Source organism: Bos indicus, chromosome 7 (assembly GCF_029378745.1).
Source record: "Bos indicus isolate NIAB-ARS_2022 breed Sahiwal x Tharparkar chromosome 7, NIAB-ARS_B.indTharparkar_mat_pri_1.0, whole genome shotgun sequence".
Lineage (NCBI taxonomy): Eukaryota > Metazoa > Chordata > Mammalia > Artiodactyla > Bovidae > Bos > Bos indicus.
Window position 1 is genome coordinate 48,988,105 of NC_091766.1, and position 27,475 is coordinate 49,015,579.

Sequence of the window (27,475 nt, forward strand, 5' to 3'; positions counted from 1 at the left end):
TACATTTCTGAAATCAGTAAAATTGTAATCCTGACCCAAGCAACTGTGAGCTATCTCCTGTCTTCTGGATTGAGAGGAAGGGCAGCTTGAATTTCCTTGAAATGCCAATACCAAAATTCTTTACATTCCAGCTAAAAATGTTTCACTCACCATGAGACTTTGGCTTCTACCCTGTCTTTTATACCCTGATTTCCATTTAGATTTGATGTATAACTATCAGTGGTTAACTTCAGGGTCACATATTCTTCAGTCTTCTGTTGCAAGGATGGGTACTCCCCAAGTGTGATTAATAGAAATACAGTGGAATAGGGAGACCCTTCCACAGTCCTTCCAGTTGATACCCTAGCCTCTCTTCTGACAGCTGTCATCCCAGTTTATGCCCCTCCTTGCCAGAGAGCAGGGATCTATCTACCTCAAACAAACCCAGCCGCGAGGGGCTCTTCCTGTGAGGACAACAGGAGAAGAAAAGCAGACAGACAACGTGGAGGCTGTGAGTACCTTTGAAACCAAGGCTGCTGGTTGGCTGGGTTTTCTCATATCATAGTGATCCTACAGATGAGGAAAATCAAGTATTCTAATTCCTTGGGCTCAGGACATGGGGAATATAATCCCCATGCTTTTAATTTATAGGAAGTCAGTACAGTGACTTCCCATCTCAACTCACAGGACCAAATATATTCACTCACTCACTCACTCACTCATACACTTGTCAAAGAACACCTGCCTAAAATCTATTATTAAAGCACTAAGAAAAACACAGGAGAGGGTTCAAAGATATACTGGAACTCAACATTTCCTGGCTCCAAACATCTGGAGCTGCTAAAGTCCCTGCACTTTCCAGCAGTCCTCTTGGTCAGATGTACCTTTTCAGTGCCAGGTCAAGGGCATGGCATACCAGAGAAAGAACAGCCCTTTCATTGCATCAGTGTTACCTGGCCCTTCACTCTACTCTGAAGAAGCCAGGCAGAATTTGAAGAAATGTCTGCAAAAATGCTGCTGGTGACTTTAAGACTGGAAATGACAACTAGCAGGGGGAAAGATGAAGAGAGGTTGTACTGACATAGCCAGAGGAAAGGAAGAGGGTTTGTGGAGGGGAAAAAAAAAAAAAAGTAATGAAAGGACAACAGTGAATAGCTGGTCTCTACCTGGGATGCCACTTTTTAAAGCTCAGTTCAAAATGTTCAGTACAAACACCTGCCTGCAAAGGATCCTTGGAAGCAGATTAACTAAAATGTCTATAATATATATTATGCCAAATGCAGGGAAATGGGTAGATAGACATCAGCATTACTGAATATCTGTTTCATCTCTCCTTCCAGCCCACAGATTTAGTCAAAAAACCTAAGGAAACCAAAGGAATTTGTTTTTGTGTACTTGGGTGTGTGGCTGATTTTTTTCTCTCACTTTTCTGCCATATTTTTCAAGTTTTCTAAAATTAAAACGCATTTTTATAGAAACATTTAAATATATTATTTTATAAAAATAGAGCAAATCTCCAGGCTTGGAGAAAGGGCCCTGGGTCAGTCTGCACATTGCTGAGTAGACCAAGAAATTCCAGAGCTCCCTGGACTCTTAATACCAATCATTGCCAATGTCTCAATCTGTTGGCTTTTCTAAGTCTAGCAGTTAATAATGGGATAACAACATCTGCCGTCCTTAAAGACTTGTTCTGAAGGTCACAAGACAAATGTGTGAAAGTGTTTCTTGAGTATCAAGTACTTAATGAGTGTGAGACAGTTATTATTCCAGTATTACTCCAAAAAGACAACTTTCTATAAAATGAAAAAAGAATAGGAATAAATATAAAGAAGGTAGTGATTTACATGAATTTCCCCTCCATCTGAGTTCAAACAAAATCCACAGAATAATTCTGACCAGCAAAAGCTCTCTCCTCAAAACATCTGAAGCAACAACAGAAAGAGAAATTCAGCATCAAGAATCTATTCCATGTCAGGTAACTTGGTGATTGTGAAACCTTCAAGTCCTAGAATTGAATATGTGAGAGGTCTTCCCACTTTTCAACCCTGGTGGACTCTGATACCTTGGGCGAAACACTGAATCCCAACTGACATGGAAGAGACCTAGCAAAGTTATGTTTGAAACTGGAAGAGATTGAATGATTTCCCCTGAGACTGGCCCTGTGTTTGTTTCGAGTTCTCACCCTGAGGTATTTAGCTCTCTCCCACAGGAGTTGGAGAAACTAATTAATTAAGTCTGACAAGAAGCAGCAATAAGTACAGGGCTACAGACTTTTACTGACACTAGTCCAGGGCCAAATATGTTTCTCATTCTGGCTCCTATTTCCAGTGCACATTAGAATAGATGATGTCAACACCAGCCGAGAAGACAAGTTATCTCAATACTCAAACCCTGGCAGAAGAATCTGTGCCCTGACTTATTTTTAGTGCTTTTCTACCTTAGTAATCCAGTCAGCTAAAGAAAAGCTAGCAACGGACTGCTCTCTGAGCTCACCACCCTTATTTATCCCTTAGCAATTAGCAAGACATTTAATCACCTGGGGAGAATCTATTAGGAGTTTGGGGTCCCATCACTCACAGATTTTTAAAAGCCACAGAGGCTTATTATCCTAACCCAAGTGGAAATGTGGGCCTCACTATATCATTGGTAGCAATATTTTACTCAGAGGAGAAAGACACGAAAGAAAGGTAGCTAACAAAAACAGATATGGATAGCCTATCATTTTTACTAGCAGGGTAGAGGATGGCATGAAAAGAAAGAATTGTGTTTGACCTTTTATGAAATGTTAGAACTTAAACTAGTGCACACATTCTCCCTATCTTAAATTTCAAATTGGACTGTTGCTAGGAGTTCACAATGAATAGTTAGTGCTTGTTTACCAAGATGCAGAAAGTGAAGCATCAAAGATTAATCAGTACTTTCCACATTTTTCCATTTGGATTTAACCCCAAATATTTAACTTTATTTCAATCTCATACAGCTTGTGAGGACAGATTTATCCAACACCAGCTGTCCTCATATTTAAAAGCTGCTCCACAAAGATAAATTTAGAATCAAGGAAGGATCATATTCCTCAGCAAGAATTCTGCTCTATGCCCTACTGATGCCCTGAGCCACAAATGACAAACCAAATACCAGCATTATTGTTGTTCTTCTTGGACATTTCTTCAGAAGCCACAGTGTGGCAGAAACAGCATACACCACACAAGGCATAAGCCCTAAACTCAGAATTGTACCCATGGGTATAAATTTATTCCCAAGGTTATTTCTCACCAAAGCGGGAGGAAGGTATGTATCATTTTGACAGAGCAGGGAATGAAGTCACCTATCACACATACCCACCCCCTTACTTTTTCTTTTCTTTTTTTTTTTTTTTTTTGAGCTTTCCACTCCAGGAATTTTCCAAACTTGCACAAGGCTCAAATAAGATTGAAGTCTGGGTAAGATACAACTGTTCATTAAATCAAACAGAAAGACTAAATGTCATCATCTTGACATTAGACATTTAGTATGACAACATATTGCATTAAAAAAATAATGAAAAATAATCTCAAGATTCTAAAAGATTATTAAATATTCTCTTTGAATGAAGTCTAACTGTAAAAGTATAGTTGTAAAAACACATCATTAATGTTTTATGTGCAATTTGTATGTCTTATGTCGCTCAGTTGTGCCCGACTTTTTGCTGCCCCATGGACTGCAGCCCACCAGGCTCCTCTATCCTTGGGGATTCTCCAGGGAAGAATCCTGGAGTAGGTTGCCATGCCCTCCTCCAGGGGATCTTCCCAACCCAGGGATCAAACCCAGGTCTCCCACACTACAGGCAGATTCTTTACTGATTGAGCCACCAGGGAAGTCCATGTGCAATTTGGAAGGTCATATTTCTCAACAGGCATTTTACAAGAGTAGAAAGCAAAAGTGACTAATAAACACACAAAAGATATACAACCTCATTCAAGATTAAAGAAATGCAGGTTTACAAAATGATAATATGTCAAATTATAAGGATTGTAAGGAATGATTCTCAAAACACTACTGAGAATGTATCATTTTAGCACAGGGGAATTTGGCCCTAACTATTAAACTTCAAAGAAATAGAGGAAAACAACAGAATGGGAAAGACTAGAGATCTCTTCAAGAGAATTAGAGATACCAAGAGAACATTTCATGCAAAGATGGGCTCGATAAAGGACAGAAATGGTATGGACCTAACAGAAGCAGAAGATATCAAGAAAAGGTGGCAAGAATACACAGAAGAACTGTACAAAAAAGATCTTCACGACCCAGATAATCACGATGGTGTGATCACTCACCTAGAGCCAGACATCCTGGAATGTGAAGTCAAGTGGGCCTTAGAAAGCATCACTACGAACAAAGCTAGTGGAGGTGATGGAATTCCAGTTGAGCTCTTTCAAATCCTGAAAGACGATGCTGTGAAAGTGCTGCACTCAATATGCCAGCAAATATGGCAAACTCAGCAGTGGCCACAGGACTGGAAAAGGTCAGTTTTCATTCCAATCCCAAAGAAAGGCAATGCCAAAGAATGCTCAAACTGCCACACAATTGCACTCATCTCACACGCTAGTAAAGTAATGCTCAAAATTCTCCAAGCCAGGCTTCAGCAATATGTGAACCATGAACTTCCTGATGTTCAAGTTGGTTTTAGAAAACACAGAGGAACCAGAGATCAAATTGCCAACATCTGCTGGATCATGGAAAAAGCAAGAGAGTTCCAGAAAAACATCTACTTCTGCTTTATTGACTATGCCAAAGCCTTTGACTGTGTGGATCACAATAAACTGTGGAAAATTCTGAAAGAGATGGGAATACCAGATCACCTGACCTGCCTCTTGAGAAATCTGTATGCAGGTCAGGAAGCAATAGTTAGAACTGGACATGGAACAACAGACTGGTTCCAAATAGGAAAAGGAGTACATCAAGGCTGTATATTGTCACCCTGCTTATTTAACTATATGCAGAGTACATCGTGAGAAACGCTGGGCTGGAAGAAGCCCAAGCTGGAATCAAGATTGCCGGGAGAAATATCAATAACCTCAGATATGCAGATGACACCACCCTTATGGCAGAAAGTGAAGAGGAACTAAAAAGCCTCTTGATGAAAGTGAAAGAGGAGAGTGAAAAAGTTGGCTTAAAGCTCAACATTCAGAAAACTAAGATCATGGCATCCGGTCCCATCACTTCATAGGAAATGGATGGGGAAACAGTGGAAACAGTGTCAGACTTTACTTTTTGGGGCTCCAAAATCACTGCAGATGGTGACTGCAGCCATGAAATTAAAAGACACTTACTCCTTGGAAGGAAAGTTATGTCCAACCTAGCTGCTGCTGCTAAGTCGTTTCAGTCGTGTCTGACTCTGTGTGACCCCAGAGATGGCAGCCCACCAGGCTCCCCCGTCCCTGGGATTCTCCAGGCAAGAGTACTGGAGTGGGTTGCCATTGCCTTCTCCATGTCCAACCTAGATAGCATATTAAAAAGCAGAGACATTTCTTTGCCAACAAAGGTCCGTCTAGTCAAGGCTATGGTTTTTCCTGTGGTCATGTATGGATGTGAGAGTTGGACTGTGAAGAAAGCTGAGCGCCAAAGAATTGATGCTTTTGAACCGTGGTGTTGGAGAAGACTCTTGAGAGTCCCTTGGACTGCAAGGAGATCCAATCAGTCCATTCTGAAGGAGATCAGCCCTGGGATTTCTTTGGAAGGAATGATGTTAAAGCTGAAACTCCAGTACTTTGGCCACCTCATGTGAAGAGTTGACTGATTGGAAAAGACTCTGATGCTGGGAGGGATTGCAGACAGGAGGAGAAGGGGACGACAGAGGATGAGATGGCTGGATGGCATCACTGACTGGACGGATGTGAGTGTGAGTGAACTCCGGGAGTTGGTGATGGACAGGGAGGCCTGGCGTGCTGCAATTCATGGGGTCACAAAGAGTCAGACACGACTGAGCGACTGAATGGAACTGAACTGATTAACTTCAAAATGCATATTTTTCCCCTGTAATTCCACTGCTATAAGTAAACTTACAAAAGCATTCAAAGGTGTATTTATAAAGATGCTCATATAAGTATTGTTTTTAACAATCCAGATATTCTTCAACAGGAAAATGATTAACTATTATAAACCATATAAAAATTCTATGTAGGAATTCAGAAGAATGAATTAGATTTTTGTGTGCTATTATCAAATGATGACCCAGACATATTAAGTGGAAAGGCAAAGTGTAGAATACTATAAATAGTATGATTGCATTTATGAAAAAATAAAATGAAATTATATATATATATATAAATAAAGAGAGCTGTATGAATGTATAGTTACATATATAAGGGCTCCCCAGTGGCTCAGACAGTAAAGAATCCACCCGCAATGCGGGAGACCTGGGTTTGATCCCTGGGTTGGGAAGATCCCCTGGAGGAGGGCATGAGAACCCACTCCAGTGTTCTTGCCTGGAGAATCCCCATGGACAGAGGAGTCTATCAGGCTACAGTCCATGGGGTCACAAAGAGTCAGACATGATTAAGCACAGCACAGAACATAAAGGATATTAAAAACTGTTAAAAATAAAAATGAGAGACTAGAAGGGGTAAGCTTTTTTAATTTTTATTTTTTATTGAAATATATGTGATTTACAATATTTCAGGTGTACAACAAAGTGATTCAGTTTCTTTTTCAGATTCTTTTCCATTGTAGGTCAGTATAAGATACTGAATATAGTTTCCTGTTCTATATAGTAGGTCCTTGTTGTTTATTTATGTATAATAGTGTGTATTTATTAATCACAAATTCCAAATTTATCCCTCCCCCCACTTTCCCCTTTGGCAACCATAAGTTTGTTTTCCATGTCTGTGAGTCTATTTCTCTTTTATAAATAAGTTCATTTGGATTACTATTTTAGATTTCACATATAATTGATATCACATGATATTTGTCTTTCTCTGTCTTATTTCATTTAGTGGACTTACTTCACTTAGTATGATAATCTGTAAATCTATTCATGTTGCTTCACATGGCATTATTTTGTTCTTTAATGACTGAGTAACAGTCAGTTATATTTATACACACATCTTTTTCCATTCCTCTGTTGACACTTTGGTTGCTTCCATGTCTTGGCTGTTGTAAGTAGAGATGCAATGAACACTGGAGTGCATGTACCTTTCTAATTAGAGTTTTCATCTTTTTTGGATATATACCCAAGAGTGGGATTACGGATCATATGGCAGTTCTGCTTTTTTATTTTTTGAGGAACCTCCATACTGTTTTCCATAGTGGATGCACAAACTAACATTCCCACCAAGAGTGTAGGAGGGTTTGCTTTTCTCCACACCCTTTCCAGCATTTATTTGTAGACTTTTTGATGATGGCCTTTCTGATTGGTATGAGATGATACCTCACTGTGGTTTTGATTTGCATTTCTCTAACAATTAGCAATGTTAAACATCTTTTCATGTGCCTTTTGGCCATCTGTATGTCTTCTTTGGAGAAATGTCTATTTGGATCTTCTGCCCATTTTTTAATTGTGCTGTTTGGTTTTTTATATTGAGTTGCATGAGCTGTTTGTATATTTGGGGAAATAATCCCTTGTTAGTTGCATTATTTGCAAATATGTTCTCATATTTGTTTTCTCTGTGTAGGTTGTCTTTTTATACTGTTATGGTTTCCTTTGCTGTGCTGCAGCTTGTAAGTTCAATTAGGTCCCATTTGGTTATTTTTGGTTTTGTTTCCATTACTCTAGGAGATTTATCCAAAAAATATATATTGCTGTGATTTATGTCAAAGAATGTCCTGTCCGAGTTTTTCTCTAGAAGTTTTACAGTACCCAGTCTTACATTTAGGTCTTTTACCCGTTTTGAGTTTATTTTTGTATTTGGTGTTAGTTGTTGTTGCTGTTCTGTCACATCCAACTCTTTGCAACTCCATGGACTACAGAGAAACAGGCTTCCCTGTCCTTCTCCATCTCCCAGAGTTTGCTCAAACTCATGTTCAGTGAGTCAGTGATGCCGTCCAGCCATCTCATCCTCTGTCATCCCCTTCTCCTCCTGCCTTCAATCTTTCCCAGCATCAGGGTTTTTTTCCCTGAATCAGCACTTCACATAAAGTGGCCAAAATACTGGAGCTTCAGCTTCAGCATCAGTCCTTGTAATGAATATTCTGGACTGATCTCCTTTAGGAGGACTGGCTTGATCTTGCAGTCCATGGGACTCTCAAGAGTCTTCTCCAACACCACAGTTCAAAAGCATCAATTCTTCGGCGCTCAACTTTCTTAATGGTCCAACTCTCACATCCATACATGACTACTGGAAAAACCATAGCTTTGACTAGATGGACCTTTGTTGGCAAAGCAATGTCTCTGCTTTTTAATATGCTGTCTAGGTTGGTCATAGGAGAAGGCAATGGCACCCTACTCCACTACTCTTGCCTGGAAAATCCCATGGACAGAGGAGCCTGGTAGCCTGCGTTCCATGGGGTCACTAAGAGTCGGACACGACTGAGCGACTTCACTTTCACTTTTCACTTTTATGCACTGGAGAAGGCAATGGCAACCCACTCCAGTGTTCTTGCCTGGAGAATCCCAAGGATGGGAACCTGGTGGGCTGCCATCTATGGGGTCGCACAGAGTTGGACACGACTGAAGTGACTTAACAGTAGCACGTTGGTCATAGCATTTCTTCCAAGGAGTAAGCATCTTTTAACTTCATGGCTGAGGTCACCACCTGTAGTGATTTTGGAGCCAAAAAATATAAAGTCTGTCACTGTTTCCATTCCCCATCTCCTCTGCCATGAAATGATAGGGCATTTACTGGATGTAATTTTCACAATATTGATTCTTCTTACCCAGGAACATGGAATCTCTCTCCATCTGTTTATGTCATCTTTGATTTCTTTCATTAGTGTCTTGTAATTTTCTGTGTACAGTTCTTTTGTCTCCTTAGGTAAGTTTATTCCTAGATATTTAGTTCTTTTTGTTGCAATGGTGAATGGGATTGATTTCTTAATTTCACTTTCTGATTTTTCATTGTTGGTATATAGAAATGCAAGTGATTTCTATGTATTGATTTTGTATCCCACAACTTTGCTAAAATCACTGATTAGCTCTAGTAATTTTTTGATAGTATCTTTAGGGTTTTCTGTGTACAGTATGTCATCTGCAAACATTGACAGCTTTACTTCTTCTTTTCCAATCTGGATTCCTTTTATTTCTTTTTCTTCTCTAATTTGCTGTAGCGAGGACTTCCAGAACTATGTTGAATAACAGTGATGAAAGTGGACACCCTTGTGTTGTTCCTGATCTTAGGGTGAATGCTTTCAGTTTTTCACCATTGAGAATAATGTTTGCTGTAGGCTTATCACATATGGCCTTTACTATGTTGAGGTAGGTTCCTTCTATTCCCATTTTTTGAAGAGTTTTAATCATAAATGGGTGATGAATTTTGTCAAAGGCTTTTTCTGCATCTATTGAAATTATCAAATGGTTTTATCTTTCAATTTGTTAATATGGTATATCACATTGATTGATTTGTGTAAATTGAAGAATCCTTGCTTCCCCGGAATAAACCCAACTTGATCATGGTGAATGAGCTTTTTGATGTGTTGCTTAATTCTGTTTGCTAAAATTTTGTTGAGGATTTTTGCATCTATGTTCATCAGTGATATTGGCCTGTAGTTTGTGTATGTGTGTGTTGTCTTTGTCTGGTTTTGTTATCAGGGTGATGAGACCACCTTTTCTTCATTGTATATTCTTGCCTCCTTTGCCACAGATTTATTGACCAAAAGTGCATGGGTCTTTTTCCATCCTGTTCCATTGATCTATATGTCTGCTTTTGTGCCAGTACCATATTGTTTTAATTATTGTATTTTCAAGCATCAGTTCTTTGGTGGTCAGCCTTCTTTATGGTCTAACTCTTATATCCTGTACATGACTACTGGAAAAACCATAGGGTACCTGATTCCTCCAGCTCCATTCTTTCTCAAGATTGTTTCAGCTATCAGGGGTCTTTTGTGTTTTCATACAAATTTAAAAAATTTTTCTTCCAGTTCTGTGAAAAACACCATTGGTAATTTGATAGGGATTGTGCTGAATCTATGGACTGCCATGGGTAGAATGGTCATTTTATCAGTACTGATTCTTCCAATCCAAAAACATGGTATATCTTTCCATCTGTTTGTGTGGTCTTCAGTTACTTTCATCAGCATCTTGTAGTTTTCAGAATACAGGTCTTTTGCCTCCTTAGGTAGGTTTAGTCCTAGATATTTTATCCTTTTTGATTCAATGGTAAATGGGGTTGTTTCCTTAATTTCTCTTTCTGCTATTTTGTTGTTAGAGTACAGAGATGCAATCGATTTCTGTATATTGATTCTGTATTCAGCAACTTTACCAAATTAACTGATGATAGTTTGTTTTCTGGTGGTGCTTTAGGATTTTCTATGTATAGTATCATGTCATCTGCAAAGACTGACAGTTTTACTTCTTCCTTTCCAATCTGGATTCCTTTTATTTCCTTTTCTTCCCTGATTGCTGTGGCTAAGACTTCCAAAACTATGTTGAATAGAAGTGTCAAGAATGGGCATTCTTCTCTTGAGGGAATTCTTTCAGCTTTTCATCACTGAGTATGATGTTAGCTGTGAGATTATCACATATGGGTTTTATTATGTTGAGTCAGGTATCTTCTATGCCAACTATCTGGAGTTTTTCTTTTTAATCATAAATGAATATTGAATTTTATCCAAAGCTTTTTCTTAATCTACTGAGATGATCACATGGTTTTTATTCTTCAGTTTGTTAATGTGGTATATCACATTGATTAATTTCTGGATACTGAAAATCCCTCACATCCCTGGGATAAATCCCACTTGATCATGGTGTATAATCCTTTTACTGTATTGGTGGAATTAGTTTGCTAGTATTTTGTTGAGGATTTTTGGCATCTATGTTCATCAGTGATACTGACCTACAATTTTCTCTTTTATGATAGCTTTGTCTGGTTTTGGTATCAGAGTGACGGTGGCCTCATAGAATGAGTTTGGAAGTGTTCCTTCTTGTGAATTTTTTTGGAATATTTTCAGAAGGATAGGTATTAACTCTTGTCTAAATGTTTGTTAGAATTCACCTGTGAGACCATCTGGACTGGACTTCTATTTGCTGTGAGGTTTTAAGTTACTGGTTCAACTTCAGTACTAGTGATTGGTCTGTTCATATTTTCTATTTCTTTCTGATTCAATCTTGGGAGACTTAAACTTTCTAAGAATTTGTCCATTTCTTCTAGGATGTCCATTTTTTTGGCATACAGTTGATCACAGAAGTCATTTATGATTCTTTGTATTTCTGTGGTGACAGTTATAACTTCTCCTTTTTCATTTCTGCTTTTATTGATTTGGCTTCTCATCTTTTTTCCATAATAAGTCTCACTGCTAAGTTATTTCAGTCGTGTCCGACTCTTCGTGACCCCATGGACTGCAGCCTACCAGGCTCCTCCATCCATGGGATTTTCCAGGCAAGAGTACTGGAGTGGGTTGCCATTGCCTTCTCCATAAGTCTCACTAAGGTTTATCAATTTTGTTTATTTTTTCAAAGAATCAGCTTTTAGTTTCATTGATCTTTTCTATTGTTTTTTCAATCTCTATTTCATTTATTTCTGCTCTTATCTTTTTTTATTCTTTCCTTCTAATAACTTTGGGTTTTGTTTGTTCTTCTTCCTCTAGTAGGTTTAAGGAGGAAAGGATCAACTTTTATTTTTTCATTTTATACTTTCTATACTCTGAATTTTTAGAGTTTTTGCCCTAAGCATCTACTACTTTTATCATTTTAAATCTTTTGGCACTCACAGGTTTGTTTCAATTCTCTGAAAGATTCAGTTGCATAGAATATCCCAAGTTCCTAAAAATACTTTAGGAATCAAAAGAATTAAGTTATACTCAGTGTAGTTTTGGAAAACTCAGCAGTGGTCACAGGACTGGAAAAGGTCAGCTTTCATTCCAATCCCAAAGAAAGGCAATGCCAAAGAGTGCTCAAACTAGCGCACTATTGCACTCATCTCAAACGCTAGTAAAGCAATGCTCAAAATTCTCCAAGCCAGGCTTCAGCAGTATGTGAACTGTGAACTTCAAGATGTTCAAGCTGGTTTTAGAAAAAGCAGAGGAACCAGAGATCAAATTACCAACATCCAATGGATCATCGAAAAAGCAAGAGAGTTCCAGAAAAAAATCTGCTTTATTGACTACACCAAAGCCTTTGACTGTGTGGATCACAATAAACTGTGGAAAATTCTGAAAGAGATGGGAATACCAGACCACCTGACCTGCCTCTTGAGAAACCTCTATGCAGGTCAGGAAGCAACAGTTAGAACTGGACATGGAACAACAGACTGGTTCCAAATAGGAAAAGGAGTACATCAAGGCTGTATATTGTCACCCTGCTTATTTAACTATATGCAGAGTACATCGTGAGAAACGCTGGGCTGGAAGAAGCCCAAGCTGGAATCAAGATTGCCGGGAGAAATATCAATAACCTCAGATATGCAGATGACACCACCCTTATGGCAGAAAGTGAAGAAGAACTAAAGAGCCTCTTGATGAAAGTGAAAGAGGAGAGTGAAAAAGTTGGCTTAAAGCTCAACATTCAGAAAACTAAGATCATGGCATCCGGTCCCATTACTTCATGGCAGATAGATGGGGAAACAGTGTAAATAGTGGCTGACTTTATTTTTGGGGGCTCCAAAATCACTGCAGATGGTGACTGCAGCCATGAAGTTAAAAGACACTTACTCCTTGGAAGGAAAGTTATGACCAACCTAGACAGCATATTAAAAAGCAGAGACATTATTTTGCCAACAAAGGTCCATCTAGTCAAGGCTATGGTTTTTCCAGTAGTCATGTATGAATGTAAGAGTTGGACTATAAAGAAAGCTGAGCACAGAAGAATTGATGCTCTTGAACTGTGGTGTTTGAGAAGATTCTTGAGAGTCCCTTTGACTGGAAGGAGATCCAACCAGTCCATCCTAAAGGAGATCAGTCTTGGGTGTTCATTGGAAGGACTGATGTTGAAGCTGAAACCCCAATACTTTGGCTACCTGATGATAAGATCTGACTCATTTGAAAAGACCCTGATACTGGGAAAGACTGAGGGCAGGAGGAGAAGGGGACAACAGAGGATGAGATGGTTGGATGGCATCACCAACTCAATGGAAATGGGTTTGGGTAGACTCCAGCAGTTGGTGATAGATAGGGAGGCGTGGTGTGCTGAGGTTCATGGGGTCGCAAAGAGTCAGACACGACTGAGCGACTGAACTGAACTGAACTGAACAAGGTAGTTTTAGCACCTGGGCTTCCCAGGTAGCTCAGTGGTAAAGAATCCGCCTGCCAATGTAGATGCGTGTTGGATCCCTGGGTCAGGAAGATTCCCTGCAGAAGGAAATGGCAATCCACTCCAGGATTCTTGCCTGATAAATCCCATAGACAGAGGAGCCTGGTAGATACAGTCCATGAGTCACAAAGAGTTGGACATGACTTAGAGACTAAAACAACAATACATTTTAGTATATCCTGCTTCTCTGAAAATTGGTTATTCCTATAGCTTGGTAGAATTGGCCAGAATTTCATTCACTTTCTAGGACAGATAACAAAGAGGGAGTTGTGTTCATATAGCCCTTATATTTTGAAAATGGATTTGACCCTCCAGGTTATATTTATGCCTTGTTGTCATTTCAATGATTAGGAACGATTTAGTATCACACAATCTAATTTCAGGAGAATATTAAGTATAACAATACTCTGAGCACATTAAATCACCAAAGACATTCATAAAGGGACCTATGATCTCAGGTTCAAAAATCCAAGGAGGTAACACTGAGTAAACGGCAAGAAAGCATGTTCTGATGTGGGAGAGCACTCTGTAGATTACAAAATGTAATAGAAATTTAGGTAGTAGAATGTCAGAATATTTTGTTGGGGCTGCTGCCTAACCTGATTTCACCAAGCCTTAGGCTGGACATAGGATCATCACTCAAATTTTACTCCAGAGAAAATCCCACCACAGATGTAGGCTGATGTGGCGATTTTAATTTCCTTTGGAAGACCCTATAGGATGGATTCTCTATTTCTTTTCAGTATATGTGTGTGTGTGTGTGGTTTTTTAACAGACATCAGGTGCATAACACATAATAACTCATATTTTGAAACTATGAATTAACATACATGGTACTCTTCTACTTTATCTTTTTACTGGTTTATTTGCTTAATGTTATAAACCCTTTACTCAACCCAAGAACTGGAATAAAACCAATAACTTACAATATCTATGTGCTCCTCCTCTATCTCTTCCCCTCACTGTTCCTCAATTGTTACCACTATCATATTTTTGTGTGTATTACATCTTTACTTTTTAAACAGTCTTATCAAGGTATATTACTGTACCTTAAATTAAAATAGGAAAATTAAGCAGAATAAATTCATTCATCCATTAATAGTACAATGAATTTGATGAAGGGCAGGACTCTGCATTAGACATTATGAGAGATATACAAACACCTGAGATAGCAAAGCACTGTACCTGGCACTCAATATATTTTTCGCTGAATTGGATCAAGCAAAAAATTTACCAAGTACATATAACATGGCTGCATTCTTAAATAAAGAAGGGATTGGCAGGGAATCTCTTGCAATTTGGACAAAGAGATCTATGATCCAAACAACTTCCCAGGGCCAGTTTTTAAGCAAGTGGCTTCCTTTTTGCCAACCTCCTCCATTTTCCTTTTTGCAGTCTTCTTCATCTAGCATTAAAGGGCCAAGAGTTGAGTCTCTGCTACTTGATACCCAATAAGAAACTTTTACCCCATCTGTTCTATACATGATGACAGATAAATCTCCCTTAAGTCCTATCAGGTCACTCTATACCCAGTACAGACCTGCAATGATTCTTAGCTCATTATATGATCTAAAACCTTACCCTGACATTCAAGGCTCTAAGGGATTTGATACTAACCAATCCTTCCAACTTTCTGTCTCCGGTCAAAAGACTTACTTATACTTATCGGAGAAGGCAATGGCACCCCACTCTAGTACTCTTGCCTGGAAAATCCCATGGATGGAAGAGCCTGATAGGCTGCAGCCCATGGGGTCGCTAAGAGTTGGACACGACTGAGCGACTTCCCTTTCACTTTTCACTTTCATGCATTGGAGAAAGAAATGGCAACCCACTCCAGTGTTCTTGCCTGGAGAATCCCAGGGACGGGGGAGCCTGGTGGGCTGCCGTCTATGGGGTTTCACAGAGTCAGACACGACTGAAGCAACTTAGCAGCAGCATACTTTTTATGAATGCCTCACACTTTAACCAATGTTAAGACGCCTTGCCCTGCTATTTGTCGAAATGTGCTCTATGGATCAACAGAATCAGTTTTATCTGGGAACTTGTGAGAAAACCACCATTTCAGGTCCTCACCCAAACCTATTCAATTTGAATATGCATTTTAGCAAGATTTTCAAGTGATGCATCTGCACATTAAATTTTGAGAACCACTGTAAAATTATAAAGTGCTTTTCTCTGATGCTTAAGGAACTGTTATCATCATTTGTTTCCCTACAGAACACGTATGCACTTAGAAAGCAAAGGGTTATCCAAATTATGTTATCCAATCATGCTGTTCAGCCCTCAGAAACAAAGGACTACACTGGATTGACTAATTTGGTGTCAGTTCTGCAGCTAAAAAGGTAACTAGAATCATCTTCCTTCACTCTATTGTCTGACAAACCAGACCCAACACAAACAACACACCCACACAAACACACAAGAACATACACACATAGGATCTTCTGTTAATAGGATTTTTAGCAGGAGAGGAAATTGCAAAAGAAAGGAATGTCAGGGACTTCCTGGTAGTTCAGGGGCTGGGAATGTACTCCCAGTGTGGGGGGCTTGGGTTTGTTCCCTGGTCAGGGAACTAGATCCCACATTCCACAACTAAGACTGGTGCAACCAAATAAATTAAAAAAAAAAAAAAAAGAAAGAAAGGTATGCTAAAGCCTGACATGAATATCAAAATTGTTTTGAGATCAATTAGACAGCCACTGTAAGTCCCCTTTAAACTAAAACTGAGCAGCTAGATTTACTTGATGTACTCCCAGGTCATGGTCAATAGTCTATGATTCCAGAGAACAACACTTTTACAGTCCCAGAAGTGACTGTAGGGACCAAGGACAGCCCTGAGATTAAGTATGAAGCTGCAAAGCCTGACTTCCTGTCTCGGTCCTCTCTAAACCCCAGCTTCTTTATAACCTCCTCTAAAACTTCTGCTCTACACATGTGTCTACTATCTTGACACCTTCATCTCCTGACATGTCTAACTGCCCTTGCCTCCATGAGCTTGTCACTGTCAACACTTCTTTCTCCTACTCTCTATTCAGCTTCTTGGTCTCTCACAGGGTTCAACATTGCCAAGGTGACAACAAGCTAATTAAACTGTGCTAAAATAAGGAAGTTAGGGAAGAACTATGTCCTGATTAACCTATGCTAATCACCTTTGCCCCTTCCCCTTGTGCATTCTTTGATAACTTTCTTTGTTTTTATTTTTTACTGAAGCATAATTGAATCACAATGTTGTGTTAATTACTGTTGTACAGCAAAGTGACTCAAATATACATATATATATATATATATATATTCTTTTTCATATTCTTTCCATTATGGTTGATTACCAGACATTGAATATAGTTTCCTGTGCTATATAATAAGACCTTGTTGTTATTCTATATATACCAGTTTGCATCAGCTAATCCCAAACTCCAAGCCCAACCTTCTCTCACTCCTCTCCCCTTTGGCAACCACCAGTCTATTCCCTATGTTCCTCATTCTGTCTCTGGTTCATAGATAGCTTTATTTGTGTCATATTTTAAATTCCACACATAAGTGATATCATATGGTATTTCTCTTTCTTACTTCACTAAGTATGATAATCTCTAGTCACATTGATGTTGCTGCAAATGGCACTATCTTGTTCTTTTTATGGCTGAATAGTATTTCACTGTATATATGTACAACAACCTTTTCTACTTCACAAGATTTCATATTAATTGCACAACATCTTCTTTATCCATGCATCCGTCAATGAACATTTATAATAGGTTGTTTTCATGTCTTGGCTATTGTGAAAAACGCTGCTATGAACATGGGATGCAACTGTCTTTTTAGATTAGCGTTTTGTCTAGATATATGCACAGGAGTGGGATTCATAAGGTAATTTTATTTTTAGTTTTCTGAGGAGCCTCCATACTGTTTTCCACAGTGGCTGCATCAACTTACATTCCCATCAATAGTGTAGGAGAGTTCCCTTTTCTCCACACCCACATTTCATGATAGCCATTCTGATCGGCCTGAGGTGGTACCTCACTGTAGTTTTAATTTGCATTTCTCTAATAATTAGCAATGTTGAGCATCTTTTCATGTTCCTATTGGCCATCTACATTTCTTTTTTGGAGAAATGTCTCTTCAGTGCTTCTGCCCAATTTTTGATTGGGTTGTTTTTTTGTTGCTGAGTTGTATCTGTTTGTATATTTTGGAAATTAAGCCTTTTCAGTTGCATTGTTTGCAAACATTTTTGATAATTTTCTTGAGAGAACTGACCTGGGCTATCATTATACCATATTCTGGGGCAGGGACTGGACCTAGTGAGAATTTGTCCTTTGGGTCTCAATATTTTTATTTATTGAACACACTTTCAGCTCTGCCTCTCCCAAGCTCTCTGATATGGGTCTTTGGAGTTTTGACCCAAACCTATTTCATATCTCCCAAATGAAATCAATACAGTTAACCACACATCTCTCTCACACTTTGGAATTAGCTTTTTATACACCACCCAGTTTGATTAATCTCAACACCACATCTAATTTCTTATATATCTAAGCATATGTATCTAAGATTTCTTATATATCTTGTTTATTCTAATAAACAAGACCACTGTCTGAGTTAAGTTTCTGACCCAGTGTCCTGTATATGAGAAGATTATTAATGGACATCTCTGTTCATATGCTTATAAGGTCCCTCCTAAACCCAAAGCTATATAGATACAATAAGCAAGACAGTGGGGGTATTAGAAGAGAGAAACACAGAAGAGAAAATCATGAAATAGATTCATACAAGTAAAACAAACCTGAATTTTGACAAAGGCTAGGCTTTTCATTGGAACCTAGGTCCCCTTTCCTCCTATTTCTCAAGAAGTACACATGTCAAGAAAGTATATTTCATATAGTAGAGGTTAAAAGCTCACTGCTCTAGAAAAGGACTGTGTTGATTTTATTCTTGACTTCACTGTTTATCAGCTATGTGGGTTTGGGCAATGTGTATAACCTCTTTAAGCTTATGTTTCCCAATATAAAAATATGTCTACATCTTGGAATTTTTGTAGGAGTGAATGTAATAATGTATATAATGTGATTAGTACAGTGCTAGTGATCAATCTCATTTTAAGTTGTTAAAATCAAGCTCAGAGAGGACTACTGTACATGATCTGGTTTCATCAGTTTTTTGTTTTTTTTTTTTCTCTAATTTGCAAAGCCTGCTTAATGCTACAGATTCTCCTCTCTGGGACTCTTTTAGTTACACACAGCTCTAGCACATGCTGCTGTCCATGTGGTGGGTAATCTGACTCTCAGCTAAGGACAGTATGTGGTCTTAACTGTCCTTGTGCACACAACATTCCTCTTGGCAATAACTCTGCATGTGTGTGATGAGGACAAACAGAAATGGAAGAGCCTTTTTTAAAAACCGAGCATGATCTTATAACATAAAAACTTATGTACTTAAGCCAATGGTATCAAAAAGGACAAACATCCTCTTTCTATTTTAGGCTAAATATCAAAGGAAATAAAAACTTTAGGATTAAATATCAGTCTCTTATGAATTTAGCAGGATGTGAAAGACATTAGAAGGAATCTAATCTCCCCCACCTCTAAGATGACTCGACAACTGGCCTGTCTGCTTCAGAGTGCCACCACTGGAGAGGGTGTCATTTGTGTTAAAGTAATGGCTCTTCCTGTTTAAAGACAAATGGGAGGACTGGAATGTCCAAATTTCACAGAGAAGTTTATGTCTTTGTCTGAACCAGTCTATCAAAGGATTGGTATAAAACAAGTCAGTGTTGATGTGCCCTGATGGTGTGATAACTTTGGAAATCTAAAGAAAAAAAATTATAAAGTGTGTACAAGAAAGGGTTCTACTCTCTGACATAAATCACAGCAAGATCCTCTATGACCCACCTCCCAGAGTAATGGAAATAAAAGCAAAAATAAACAAATGGGACCTAATTAAACTTAAAAGCTGTTGCACAATGAAGGAAACTATAAGCAAGGTGGAACAAGGTACCCTTCAGAATGGGAGAAAATAATAGCAAACAAAGCAACTGACAAAGAATTAATCTCCAATATATATAAGCAGCTCATATAGCTCAATTCCAGAAAAATAAATGACCCAATCAAAAAGTGGGCCAAAGAACTAGACATTTCTCCAAAGAAGACATACAGATGGCTAACAAACACATGAAAAGATGCTCAACATCACTCATTATCAGAGAAATGCAAATCAAAACCACAATGAGGTACCATCTCATGCCGGTCAGAATGGCTGCTATCAAAAAGTCTGCAAACAATAAATGCTGGAGAGGGTGTGGATAAAAGGGAACTCTCTTACACTGTTGGTGGGAATGCAAACTAGCACAGCCACTATGGAGAACAGTGTGGAGATTCCTTAAAAAACTGGAAATAGAACTGCCATACGACCCAGCAATCCCACTGTTGGGCATACACACTGAGGAAACCAGAAATGAAAGAGACACATGTACCCCAATGTTCATCACAGCACTGTTTACAATAGCTAGGACATGGAAGCAACCTAGATGTCCATTGGCAGACGAATGGATAAGAAAGTTGTGGCACATATACACAATGAAATATTACTCAGCTATAAAAAAAATAACGCATTCGAGTCAGTTCTAATGAAGTGGATGAAAGTGGACCCTGTTACAGAGTGAAGTAAGTCAGAAAGAGAAACACCATTATAGTATATTAACATAAATATATGGAATTTAGAAAGACAGTAACAACGACCCTATATACAAGACACAGATGTAAAGAACATTAGGTTTAAAGAGACACAGATGTAAAGAGACACAGATATAAAGAACAGACTTTTGGACTGTGTGGGAGAAGGTGAGGGTGGGATGATTTGAGAGACTAGCACTGAAACAAGTACATTACCATATGTGAAATAGATGACCAGTGCAAATTTGATGCATGAAGCAGGGCACTCAAAGCCAGTGCTCTGGGACAACCCCAACCAGAGGTATGGGGTGGGGAGGGAGGTGGGAGGGGGCGTTCAGGATGGGAGGACACATGTACACCCGTGGCTGATTCATGTTGATGTATGGCAAAAACCACCACAATATTGTAAAGTAATTAGCCTCCAATTAAAATAAATTAAAAAAAAAAAGGGTTCTGGGGGTGAGGAGAGTTTGCAAAATACAAATTTTGTCAATCTGCCAAAGCTGGATTGAAAGTTGCTATTTACAAAACAGTAGGACTCTTAACTCTCGGCAACAATCTCTGTCCAGCAGTCACTGTAGGTGCTGAAGAATAAGACCAGAAGTGTTGCAAATTATTCTCCTGGAGTCTAGGTTTCTGTCACCACTGAAAACTTGTTTCAGTATTTTATCCTCAAATAAGAGAAAAAATGTCAAGTCCAATCTTTAGCTAAATTTGAAAATTCTCTAACAAAGTAAAAAGTGGTTTGCCATATAATTCAAACCAAATATCTGTTTATCTTAGTATTTGAGCCTTAAGGTCTGAATTTTTTGTATAGAAGAACTTTATAAACTGGGTCTTTTAAAACTGGTTCCTATACCATCATAAATAAGGGTCCAAGAAATAAAAACAAAACCAATTTTTTCTTTAAAAGAGAGATATTCTTGGAATACTTGCTCTTAGAGCCCTAAGCCTCCATGTGAGAAATCCAACTACCCTGAGGTCACTATGCTATGAAAAGCCCAAGTCGTACAGAAAGGCCCAGCCCAAGAGGAAAAGGTATCACGTGGAAAGAGAGAGAGAGGCCAACTATCACCAAGATGCCAGACTTGTGAGTGAAGGAACCATCTTGGATAAATGTACTCTCAAGGCCCAGCTGCCCTAGTTGAAAACACATGGATCAGAGATGAACTGCCCAGTTGATGCTTCTTGAATTCCTGACCTAAAACATCAAGCCACAGTAGAGAGACCATATGCCCCAAAAAAGCACCTCAGTGAGCAAGAGTTTCAAGATAAGTCCCAGTTGTTTCCAAGCCCATTTAGCTTCTCAGCATCAGGGGGAAGAAGTAGTAACATTCCTAACACATGATCAGGCATCCTATTCTTTGATGGAGAAGCAGTCTGAGAAAGGTCATGAACAATGTGGACCTTGACAATAGGAAAACAAGTATGGTGCAGATACCCAAATAGAAATCTGTATGCTAGTTATGTATGCTAGTTGGGATCTTTCCAACCTAGAAATCAAATCCACATCTCTTACATCTCCTGCACTGGCAGGTAGATTCTTTACCACTGTGCCACCTGGTAAGTATAGCTAGCATGTAACAGTTATCCTTTAAAACAGGTTTATATCAAAATACCATTTAGCTACTGGAGAAATCATGAGAACCAGGACAGTGAGTATTTTACTTTAACATGAAAAAAACGTAATTGATAATCTCTTTGGCACTGCATAAAATAGAGAAATTTGACAAAACATTAGGAAAAGGTAAAACACTGAGTGTGATTAAGTAAAATTTCCAGTCATCTAGAAAATAATCCTACCTTTAACATTAGTGTGTTGAAAACAGAAGAGATTTATTTTTCTAAAAAGCAAGAGAGGGATAATTTCCTAGTGATCTAGTGGTTAGGACTCAGTACTTTCACTGCCATGACCCTGTTGCCCTGGTTGGGGAACTAAGCTCCTGCAAACCATGTGGTACAGCCAAAATAAACAAGTAAACAAATACATAAAAATAAATACAAAGGACTCTTCCCTGGTGGCACAGTGGAAAAGAATCCAATGCAAGGGACACGGATTTGATCCCTGGTCTGGGAAGATCCCACATGCTGTGGAGCAACTAAACCTGTGTACCAGAGCTGCTGAGCCAGTGCTCTAGCGCCTGGGAGCTGCAACTGCTGAGCCTGCGAGCTGAAACTACTGAAGCCTGAGCACCTGGAGACTGCTCTGCAACAAGAGGAGCCACTGCAGCGAGAAGCCTGCTCACCACAACAAAGATCAGCCTCCACGTGCAACTAGAGAAAGCCCACACTCAGCAATGAAGACCCAGCACAGCCAAAGTTGATAAATAAAATTTAAAAATACATATATACATACATACAAAGAAAGCAAGAAAGAACAAAAGACAAACAGCCAAACACAAAGACAGTATAATAAATGATCAAGAGATCTGGAAAAATAAAACCCACTGTTACTGAGGAATGGTCTAGATCAGCTGGGGAAGAAATGATAAGGGGCATTTTTAGAATTTTCTGTGTACCTCCTCAGAGCAGCCAGAACAGCCATCATAAAAAAAATCCACAAATAATAAATGCTGGAGAGGATGTGGAGAAAAGAGAATTGTCCTACACTGTTGATGGGAATGTAAACTGGTACAGCCTCTATGGAAAACAGTATGGAGGCTCCTTAAAAAACTAAAAATAGAGCTACCATATGACCCTGAAATCCCATTCCTGGGTATATATCCAGAGGAAAACATGATCCAAAAAGAAATATGCAATCCAGTGTTCACTGCATCACTGTTTACAATAGTTAAGACATGGAAGCAACCTAAATGTCCATCAACAGAGGAATGAATAAAAAAGATGTGGTACATATATACAATGGAATATTACTCAGCCGTAAAAAATAATGAAATAATGTCATTTGCAGCAACATGGATGGACCAAGAGAGTGTCACACTGAGGGAAGTAAATCAGACAGAGAAGGAGAAATATCATTACTAATATGACATCCCTTATATGTGGAATCTAAAAAGAAATAATACAAATGAACTTGCTTACAAAAGATAAACAGACTCACAGACTTCGAGAACAAGCTTATGGTTGCCAGGGGGAAGGATGGGGAGAACGGATAGTTAGGGGGTTTGGGATGGTCATGTACACACTACTACATTTTAAATGGATAACTAACAAGTACCTACTGTATAGCACAAAGAACTCTGCTCAATGTTATACGGGAGCCTAGATGGGAGCAGGATTTAGGGGAGATTGGATACATGTATATATATGGCTGAATCCCTTCACTGTTCACCTGAAACTATCATAGCATTGTTAATCAGCTATACATCCATATAAAATAAAAAGTTTTTTAAAAAGAATTTCCTATGTACCAAAATATCCTCAGGAACTTTTCAAAACCATCACCAAAACGGTCAGTTTATGTCAAATACTATCCTCTCTTCAAACAGCTTAAATATGTTGATATGTCAAATTCATTTTTGCAGAGACTAACAACAGTGGGCCACAGAGTATAGAAGCTCTAGACTTGTTCAAAAATGACAGAAATCATTAAACACACACAATTCACAACACCTTTTCTGACTTAACTCATGTAATCTCCTTCCTCAACTATTTTGCCTCCCTCATCACGCATGAAAAATACATGTCTTCCACAATAGCTGTTCCCTTGTGGACAATTCATATTACTTATCATTCTGTAAATAAAGGTAACTTATTATTTAAAATATATACTAAATAATAAAATAGGCAAACAAAAAACTGGAAATTCAAACTGATCCATCAAATAACTTAACACTTAAAAAGAATGCACCAAATTAAGCTTATTGTGTGAATTTTCACTAAGTATTCCCACTAAGGTGACACTTTGAAACATTTTATGTTGCTAATCTGCCTGACTTCCCTTCTGTTTCCCCAATTTTTGCCTCACTGTAGCTACTATCAGATTCTTTCACTGTGTACTTTTAAACAAACCTGATGTTCTACTTCTCAGACCACTGAACTTACATTACATCCATGAAGCTAGTTTAACTCTGCAGACATCCTATTCAGGCAGTGTTATGAGAACCTCATCATTGTTCCTGATCTCTATGTATCTTGTCATCTTTCCAGGGTAAGACTGCCAAGGTCTTGGACTCTTCATTTGGTGGAGTCTAATTCTGTTCTCTTTACAAAGAGCTAGGGTTACACTCAGCAAAGGTTACCATTTACGTGAGACGTGAAGCCTGCTAGCATAACTCATCACCAAAGTGAAATCCCTAGCTATTTTTTCTCTCAAGGACATCCTCAGCGCTACCTAAAATCAAGAAGGAACACTTCAGGACAGGTCACACATAGGGCCCACACATATTCTGAATTCACCATATCATTTTGATAACTCTAGAGTATAATATTATTTCACAGCAGTTGAGCAAAAGGGTTTTTCTTCCTGAAAACCTCCTTTTCTATCTCCTAGAGGAAAATACATGAGTATCAAATGTAATGACTACAGTGGCTTTAGCAAGAGAAGAGTGAGCTTTCTTTTAGAAATATTCTTTTTCTGGAAGGAAGAGGGGTGGTTCTCATGCTTGGTTTGGTTTTATAACTTACCCAAACGAGTTCTGAAAGGTTTATTTGCATAAATAAATCACATTTTAAGCTGTTACCTAAAGCACAGCTCATCTTTCAAACTTCTGCATTCTGGAATGGCAGTCTAAGCCCCAGTCCTAAGTGCTGACTGGTTTTGCCTTTAGTGCAAACATTCATTTTCCTTTCCCTCATCCTCTGATGGAATCTATTCCATAAATATGAAAATCTATTCCAATAAATATGAAAATCAGAGATTTTAAAAGATCAAATTTTTTAAAATAAATTAATTTATTTTAGTTGGAGGCTAAGTACTTTATAATATTGTAGTGGGTTTTGCCATACATTGATATGAATCAGCCATGGGTGTACATGTGTTCCCCATCCTGAACCCCCTTCCCACCTCCCTCCCCATCCCATCCCTCTGGGTCATCCCCGTGCACCAGCCCCGAGCTCCCTGTCTCATGCATCCAACCTGGACTGGTGATCTATTTCACACATGGTAATATACATGTTTCAATGCTATTCTCTCAAATCATTCCACCCTCGCCTTCTCCTACACAGTCCAAAAGACTGTTCTTTACATCTGTGTCTCTCATCATTATCATCTTTCTAAATTCCATATATGCATTAATATACTGTACTGGTGTTTTTCTTTCTGGCTTACTTCACTCTGTGTAATAGGCTCCAGTTTCATCCACTTCATTAGAACTGATTCAAACGTATTCTTTTTAATGGCTGAGTAATATTCCATTGTGTGTATGTGCCACAGCTTTCTTATCCATCTTGTCTGCTGATGGACATCTAGGTTGCTTCCATGTCCTGGCTATTGTAAACAGTGCGATGAACATTGGGGCACACGTGTCTCTTTCAGTTCTGGTTTCCTTGGTGTGTATGCCCAGCAGTGGGATTGCTGGGTCGTATGGCAGTTCTATTTCCAGTTTTTTAAGGAATCTCCACACTGTTCTCCATAGTGGCTGTGCTAGTTTGCATTCCCACCAACAGTGTAAGAGAGTTCCCTTTTCTCCACACTCTCTCCAGCATTTATTGTTTGTAAACTTTTTGATAGCAGCCATTCTGACCGGCATGAGATGGTACCTCATTGTGGTTTTGATTTGCATTTCTCTGATAATGAGTGATGTTGAGCATCTTTTCATGTGTTTGTTAGCCATCTGTATGTCTTCTTTGGAGAAATGTCTGTTTAGTTCTTTGGCCCATTTTTTGATTGGGTCGTTTGTTTTTCTGGAATTGAGCTGCATGACCTGCTTATATATATTGGAGATTAATTCTTTGTCAGTTGCTTTGTTTGCTATTATTTTCTCCCATTCTGAAGGGTACCTTGTTTTACCTTGCTTATAGTTTCCTTCATTGTGCAACAGCTTTTAAGTTTAATTAGGTCCCATTTGTTTATTTTTGCTTTTATTTCCATTACTCTGGGAGGTGGGTCATAGAGGATCTTGCTATGATCAAATTTCTAAAATATTTTGAAAATGCAAACAGACCTAGAAGAAACCTTCTCACTTCTTATTAGATACGCGATAACCAAGACCCCAAAGGGTCTTGGCATAGGAAATGGCAACCCACTCCAGTATCCTTGCCTGGAAAATTTCATGGACAGATCAGCCTCGTGAGCTACAATCCATGGGATCACAAAGAGGTGGACACAACTGAGTGCACGTGCACATGCATACACCTAAGAGTCTTGTCCAAGGCATATAACTAATTAATGATAGATCTAGAACCAAAATCCAGACTTCCTCAATCCTGAATTAGTGCTCTCTCTCCCACACTATCTGGTGTCTCTATATTTTTATCCATTTCTATATCATCTTCAGACACAGATGGTTTAATTCACGCTAACCAGTAGCATATCCCAAAGTAAGATTCAGGACATCTCACGGCTCTATTAGTTATCACTGTCTCCTTTTGTCAGCTGGAAGATCACGGACCAGAAGATGGGAAATCCTGCCTGGCCTCTTCATGCCCCTGATGAAATGACAGCACAGGCTGTCTAGTGCCTTGTGCATGAAGTTTCATTGTTCATGCTTAGAACAAGAAGCATCTGAGATGTTGCAGGGGCGGTGGGGGGGGGGGGGCAGGTTCCCTTTATAAGAATTGGATTTCCTCTCTTTTTCTCATTAGCCAGGGAGCATAGGACAATTTGAAGGTGGGCAAAAACTTGAATTTCATTCACCACCAAAACTATTTTGCTGATGTTTTCTAGCTTCTCCTTCAAAATATGCCAAGAGGCTTAAACGAAATTCTAGCCTCTTGAACCAAATGACCTTTTATTTATAAGGTATGTTTCTTCCAAGAAGTTCCAAATGTTTCTTACACTTTCTCTTAATTCTTCTCTTCCCATGAGGGGAAGCATTTCATTTTTATCTTCCTGCCACAGCCATAGTTTCCCTGCTGTTTCTAGGGTTTCTTTTCAGGGTCTGATACTTAAAGGTTAGAATCTCCAGAAGTCACAAACATTCTCAACTGATGTCTCAGCCAAGATTGCTAACAAACGTATTCATTCAACAAATATTTACTGAGTATCTCCTATGTGCCCGGCACTATTGTAGGTACTAGGGATACAAGAGTAAACAAAACAGATCTTTGAGAAGCTAACACACAAATTAAAAAGATGATTTCCATTACCCATTGAATTCTGAACCACAAAAATGCTCTATTCTGATAAAAAAAAAATTAAAAAATCACTGCCGTCTCAACTACTCAGGCTAATATCTGCAGTTCTACATTTATACAGTAATATAGAGTTCATTTGCTACAGGCCTATATGGATTGCATTAGAAAACATGAAATTTGGATTCTAATCCTGACTCTTCCACCAACAGATTGCATGACCTTCAGCAAATACATAACCTCTAGGACCCTTAGAGTTTTGTTC

At 38.7% G+C, this 27,475-nt stretch overlaps 1 protein-coding gene across 1 annotated transcript in view; it reads left to right on the top strand.

Annotated features, from left to right (window-relative positions):
* Window positions 1-429: 429 nt before the first annotated feature.
* Window positions 430-27,475, top strand: part of LOC109562050 (palladin-like) — a 43,032-nt gene continuing 15,986 nt past the window's right edge. Inside the window, exon 1 of the mRNA XM_070793636.1 lies at window positions 430-490. The gene's annotated coding sequence lies outside the window, so the exon portion shown is untranslated. The remainder of the gene's footprint in view (window positions 491-27,475) is intronic.